This window comes from Microchirus variegatus (genome assembly GCF_963457635.1).
Source record: "Microchirus variegatus genome assembly, chromosome: 4".
Classification (NCBI taxonomy): Eukaryota; Metazoa; Chordata; class Actinopteri; order Pleuronectiformes; family Soleidae; genus Microchirus; species Microchirus variegatus.
Genome location: NC_139805.1, coordinates 3,047,016 through 3,054,524, shown reverse-complemented (window position 1 = coordinate 3,054,524; position 7,509 = coordinate 3,047,016).

The following is a 7,509-nucleotide window of genomic DNA, read 5'->3' as shown; positions in this document are numbered from 1 at the left end:
AATTGAAATCATAATAAAAAAAGTATATTACGAGGCAAAGCAGCAAAGATTGAAAGACGTGTAGCGAGAACAGAGAGCTCTGCACCAATGGAGAGTTGAGTTTTAAGAGAAGCAAATGGCTATCCTGAAAAATTAAAGTGCAGCCCCCCTTAGGACGTCAGGAATGGAAGAGCCAGTGATAAGAGTGGAGGGCTCGGGTGTGCAGGCAAGGATTGATGGGGGGTTAGGGGCGGATGCTGGAGAGGATTGCTATGTGACATTTGAGACACTTGAAAAGCCCTTCAGTCAGGTGTCAGAATCCAGGAAATCTTGGACTGAAACATGAGTCTGTGAACAAGACTAAGCCAAATAAAAATGTGCAGATAATAAACAAGAAGAACAACACTGGTTAACATTGTTTAACTTTATCTGACATTTTATGGACCAAATGATCATGAAAATAACTATTAATTGCATAATATCTGTACATTTTTATTTCTCTTAATACTCATGGACTCTTTTGAAGTGTCTCAAACTGTGGCGGGTCCTGAAGAAAATCTCTTTAGAAGTGTTGCTAAAAGCATCTTACAATACTCTCTTACACAATACACGTCCGATTGTCTGATTTGCGTGAAGTTTAAACCTGCAGTTAAACCCCGAGCGATACAAACATCAACCGTGTTAGCAAACAAGCTAACGAACGTCCCCTCAAATGACTGCTGTCCGCTGCTACGAGCCATAAACAGCTAACACTTGTGAAGGCGTGAACTCCGTGGCACTGGTCAAACTACGTGTACTTATCAGTTAGTGCTGGGACCGGTTATGTTGTGTAAGGGGAACTAAGTTGAGGTTGTCACACGGACCTGTGTGGACCTAGTGGCCAAAGCTTTTTTCCCAAGATAGTGGCCCCTTAGAGAGTACCTGCCAAATTTCATACTTCTATACCATGGTTGTCAAATTAATTTTCACTGAGGGCCATATCAGCATAATGGTTACCCTCAAAGGACCAGATCTTCCGTGAATACCGCCGGCTCCCAAGGCTCCGCGCCGCTGCCGTAACGCGTCCAGTGGAAATGTAACTAAATGGGTTAGGGTTATAACTTTCTGTATTTATTACTTATTCAAGTTACACATATGATGCGTTATAGATGTAACCCGGTCCGCGACGGTGTTTCTTGTAGTGATGGGTCGGTCACGAACGACAGCCCGATTAGAGCCGCTCTCTTTAAAGTGTGAACAACGGGAGCCGGCTCACAAATTAAAATGGGTCTTTTTTATTTAAAATGTTTTCATGTATATGTTGTTATGTTTATTAATAAATCCATATAAATACTATACATATGTTATATTGTATGTTTGTTTTTTTTACATTAGTTATTAATTTTACACATAATTTGGCAATAAATTAATTTAAGTAACAAAAAATCTGAGGAGCCACACATTTTTAGTGAGCCGAGCCAAAAGAGCCGGCTCTCCACCATCAGAGCCCGAATTCCCATCACTAGTTTCTTGACAAATGAACAGTAAGTCTGTATCTGTGGGGGCCACATAAAATGTCGTGCCGGGCCACATCCGACCCCGGGGCCTTGAGTTTGACACGTGTTCTATACCAAAGTAAACGTTTTTTTTACTGATCATGCGCAGTGCTCCTCTCCCCCTTACTCAGGTTATTAATTTTTTTGTCCCCCACCTCTACTCTGTCCCCCATTTTTCCTTTCATCCCAAACAGCCAAGGCAGATGCTGCACATCTTTGAGTCTGGTTAGGGTTAAAAGGTGAGAGCTGAGTTGATGAGAAGAGTTTAGGAATGGAAAGGTTCCAACTGAGCCACGTCTCCCATATATACACTGTACTTGTGAGTTACTGAGCAGGAAGACTCGGACAATAAATAATGCTTATTTTAGTGCCACAGACTGTCCAGTAATCCTGCATCACTACAGCACAAAAGACTGAATGTGGATGGCACAAGCTTTAGTCCAGAACTATAATAACAGACTGCATGACATATGACTAATGTCTGCTTCAGCCCAGTGGCTGATGAACCTAAATCCACATTTAACAATACTGTAGTTTAGCGAGCAAAACCAGAGGTGGAAATTGGGGGAGAGCAGAGAACCGAACATACATTATTTCCAGTACTTTGTATTTGTACTTTGAGGGTTAAAACTACCTTAAACCTGTTGCTGCTTCCACAAATGAGACATGTTATGAGAGCGGTCTAGTAATAGACCAGATATTTTGGCTCCTCTTACAACAGCCCAGTGACAGCGCTCTGATCCTGGGTGTGTTCCAGGGCCTCGGTCCAGCCCTGGAGCCCCTGAATTATCCAGGGTTTCCCTCTTAGTTGGCATCCCTGTCCATACAGGAATCACCATACCATCAGCATGACTCACCTCCCCATCCAGAGACCAGACAGAGTTTTATTCAAATTAATCATTGTAAATGTATACACAACGTTGCATTCATTGCTATTTAATTGATATACCGTTAATATATATATATATGTATAGGTATAGGAATTAAGATGGCATTATTATATGTGTGGGGATGTATGTGTCTTGTGGATATTTATGTATGTGTATATTAATATATATCTAAGTATGTGTATATTATATATTATATGTTATATGTATATGTGTTGTGTATGTGTATGTGTATGTGTATTAAACATATATATATATGTATATGACAATGGTAATGGTGGTAATGATAGTGATGGTAATAATAATAATAATAATAATAATAATAATAATAATAATAAATAATATTGGTGATAATATGAGCAAAGACTGAATTTTAAGTTGACTATGAATGAGGAGCAGGAATTAAATTTAAATTAAAGTGTAAACTTAATCCTGCTCCTTTTCAGGCACAGTTACTGACATATTTATGATTTTGTTGCTTTATATATATATATATATATATATATATATATATATATATATATATATATATATATATATACATATATATATATATACACATATACATATATATATATATATATACATATAAACATTATTTACTCTTTGTTTACTGTGTGATGACTCCCGGTTCAACCAAGGGCCTTTCTGAGTGGAATTTCCTTATAGAGGTCAACACCAAGCATTGCAAACGTATGTGTGCAACTACTATACACAAATGATGTCAATTCATTTGAAACCACAAATATACTTTAGCTCAGTCCCAAAAAGTGCTCAAAATGAGATCACCCTCATAAATTCTATGAGCCATACACTAAATCATGGATGTCAAACTTATTTCGAAGTCAGAGGCCACATACAAAGCAGTCTGATCTCAAGTGGACCGGACAACTAAAATAATAACATAATAACCTATAAAGAACAAGAACTCCAATGTTCCCCCCCCCCCTTTTTTTTTTTACATTTAATGAATCTTTTCACAAAACATATTGTGATAAACCTGAAAATGTAATGCTTAAGTTTACCATTTACACATGTGCATTGCAACGTACAGATCACATAGTGGCTCAACAAAGGTACAAAACGTTAGGTATCTTTTCACATACAGCGCTGAAGACTGTATCATGGAAATACTACCGCCTTCAACACGGTCATCCCCTACAAACTCACCCACAAGCTGTCCACACTTGGTATCCACCCCACCCTCTGCGACTGGCTCCTTGTCTTTCTGACTGGCAGACCCCAGACTGTCAGGATCGGCAATAGGACATCAGCCAGCATCATAACAAACATTGGCACTCCACAAGGATGTGTCCTCAGCCCCATCCTCTACACCCTGTTCACACATGACAGTGTCGCCTCCCACAAAGACAACACCATCCTGAAGTTTGCTGACGACACTGCAGTGATAGGATGCATCACCGCGGCGGACGAAGCGGCCTACAGGATGAAGGTGGCCAGGCTGGTTTCTTGGTGCGAGGACAACAACCTCACCCTAAACACAGACAAGACGAAGGAGATGATAGTGGACATGAGGAAGGAGAGGAGACCTCACCAACCACTGTTTATCCGGGATCTTGTAGTGGAGCGGGTGAGCAGCTTTAAGTACCTCGGGGTCCACATCACTGACGACTTAACGTGGACCACCAACACAACACAGCTGGTCAAGAAAGCACAGCAACGGCTCTATTTTCTGAGGAGGCTGAGGAAGTTTGGCATGTTGACAAAGATCCTCAGCAACTTCTACAGCTGTGTCGTGGAGAGCAGTCTGACCAACTGCATCACCGTGTGGTATGGCAGCACTACAGCCATGGACCGCAAACGCCTGCAGAGAGTGGTAAAGACAGCCGAGAGGATCACCAGGTCTCCACTGCCCTCTCTGCACAGCATCTACCACCGCAGAGTCCACAGGAGAGCTGCCACCATCATAAAGGACAGCACCCACCCACAACATGGACTGTTTACACTCCTGCCCTCAGGACGGAGGTACAGGAGTTCCAAATGCAGGACAACCCGTCTAAAGAACTCGCTCTACCCCACTGCCATCAGAATCCTGAACAGCTGAGCAGGACTACAATTGACACTTTAAACCTGACACATGTCACTTTAAATCTGTTGCACAACATCTTGCACAACCAGTGTGCACTTTATGTACAGTTCTTCTTACTCATGCACATGTTTATACTTATTTCATGCATATATATTATTTTAGTTTTTTGGTAATATTTATTTTCTATTTTTTCTTATGTATATTATACTTTTTAAAACACTTCTTTACTGTGCATATGACAATAAACACTTTGAATCTTGAATCTCTTGAATCTTGAATCTATTGCTCAAGCGGGGGGAACATTTTAAACCTGCTGCCACAGACAAGCAAATTAGTAACCAGCATTATACTGGCTAGTGTGAGGAGATTTTCAGAATGTATGTACACATTAATATCTATTGTTAATGCAGTAATTTGTATTCCAAGGTTTTGAAATATTCTAGATGCATGTTTAGAGAGGAGGTGCCATCACTGTCTCAGCTTTGAGATGACAGGAACCTTGAAAGTCTCATCCCTTCCAGACATAACTAATGGTGAAGTAGATTACTTCTTCTTCCTCTAAGGTGCAACCTAAAGCTCTGCTATTGTACTTCAAGGTTTCTTGGACAGTCTAAAAAGTATTAAAGGGACAATGTGTAGTATTTATGGGTTTATATAACCCAAAAATCCACTTTTTTATACATATTATGTGCTCCTGCATTGTCTAGTCGCTGTATAATAGTTTTTGTTTCATTTTCTTAGTGTTTCAAAAAGTCATGTTAAATAACATGGTCGCAGGCCACTGTTGCATAGCCACTGTTAGCAGCGAGACGCCATGTTTCTACCGGAGCCTGTAAGGACAAACGCGAGAGAACAAATCAAGCGTCTCTTTACTTGTAGCTGAAGTCCCGCCTCCTCTCTCTCCGCTTCGTCTGCTACGGCCGCGGTAGCTCCGCCCTCTCCCTCGCCTCACGAACCTCATCTGCTGACACGGAGAAAGACGACGAGGACGACATTTGACCGGCTGAGGATACAGTAGCGCTCAGGGAAGGGAGGGGGTGAGCAGAGGAGCAGTTCTTTGTTGTAAATTTCAGCCTGTCCTCTAGATGGCACTATAAACTACTTACTTCACCTTTAAATTCAAATATTGAGATAACTATTCAAACAATAGTATAGACAAATGTGAGCACTAATGTGTGTGTTTCTGCATCTGCAGCAGTTACTGCAGTGCTCACATTGACTCTCTCCAAGCTGCTGAATTTGGTTCGGGTGAGGGCTTTTCTGTGTTGAGTTCGTCAGTTCACCCTATGTGCGCATGGGTTCTGCTCGGGTACTCCAGCTTCAGTCCAAAAATCAACAGATTGGGATTCATTTCATTGGACATTCATTGGTGTGAGTGTGAGTGAGTGGTTGTTCACCTCTAAATTGGCTCCAGACACTTATGTGGAGGACAAAAGAGTAGACAATTTTATCACTGCTACTGGAGCTGAAAAGGGCACAGGATTTACTAAAACAAAGACTGAAGCAGAAAACGGTAAAGAATGTATATGTAAATAACTGGTCTGAAATGAGTTTAAAGCGGAACTAGACCGGAAGTTCCTATTATCGCTGTTTTTTAGTGTGTATCTGCGTCATTACCTTGTTTATGAAGCCCTGACGGTTCGAAACAAACAATTCAGCCACTGCTGAGAACGTTGTGTTTTATTGTAATCTCGGGGCTCAACGAGATCTCTGAAAATCCCGTAATAGTTACGTAAGCAGCGGTTCTCCTGAACAACCGATCGTCCTGCTCCGGGCACTAGTCCGGGCACATCCGGTTACGTACATTGAACCTCAGAAGAAGAATAACGTCCGTTGTGGAGGTGTTTCACGAGCAACAGTGTCTTCTGACTCTGGGTCTGACTCCGGTTTAAAGTCATAAAGGGTCTGCGGCGGGGAGTCGTGACGAAGCTATTTTTAAACACTGTTAAAACAATGTTTTGATAATGAGGAGCAGTGCATCCGCCGTTCCAGAGGGGGGCGCTGCGCTTCTGAGAACGGATGTGCTGGATAGTACTGGCCAATCACAAGACTCTGTCTTCTGGGGGTGAAAGTTCACTCTGAAATCTCGCAGCAGAAAAACACTGTCAGAAAAGAGGATTTCTATCGGCTAGTTCACAGCAACTAGGAGGTTTTTGACCATAAACACAAGTTAATATATGTAAGTAGACCTCCATAACTAACATATATGTGCAACAGGACCACTCTATGTGACCTTTAACTTGTCTTAATCTGGGCTCACTCTGGAAACCATCGGGTTAGGATATAACAACGGAAAGAAGTTATCGCTGTGATTACACCTGCTGTTCTCTTCTACCTGACAAGCACACTCGTGTCACCACAGTGTGACGACAGTCTGTACTTTCTCAGTTCAACTTCAGCGATAACACAGGTGCTGCTCTTTCACTGTGACCTTGAATGAATTCTGTAGAACGCCTTCAATGGACACAAGAGGCACTGTGTCGCACCGGCAACAGTGTTACTAGTGTGACACCGTGGACCCAGGAGAACTACATGCTAGGACCAATAATCCCCATGGAGACCAAGGGCCAATTCCAATTCCTATCTTAACCCTCAAACTCAACCCTTAATCTTAACTGGTCCTCAAAACCAAGTGTTGAGGGTTATTTTGTCACTTAGAAATGGGACACCCCTTAAATGCAGATACGTCTTCAGACTGTGGGGGGCAGAATAACGCGAAAGCTGCGTCCAGTCAAAAAAGAAGAAGAAGAAGAACACATTTACGTCAGGATTATTTATTTATTATTTTATTTCAGTCAAGTTATTAGGTTGTCAGTTAGTTATAAGATGATACTCATACAAATACCACAACCACGGACATATTCAGCTGACAGTTACCACACACCACGACTTATTGAAAAGTAAACCATAGCAAACGATCGCTTGTCCGCACCGGCCGACTATTGACAAAAGATCGTATAAAAATAAATGTTACGCAACAATGACGTCAGTAATCCATAATATGGGCCTAAACTAAGATAATACAATGGTTTTCATCATTTTTATATCTCTATTAACA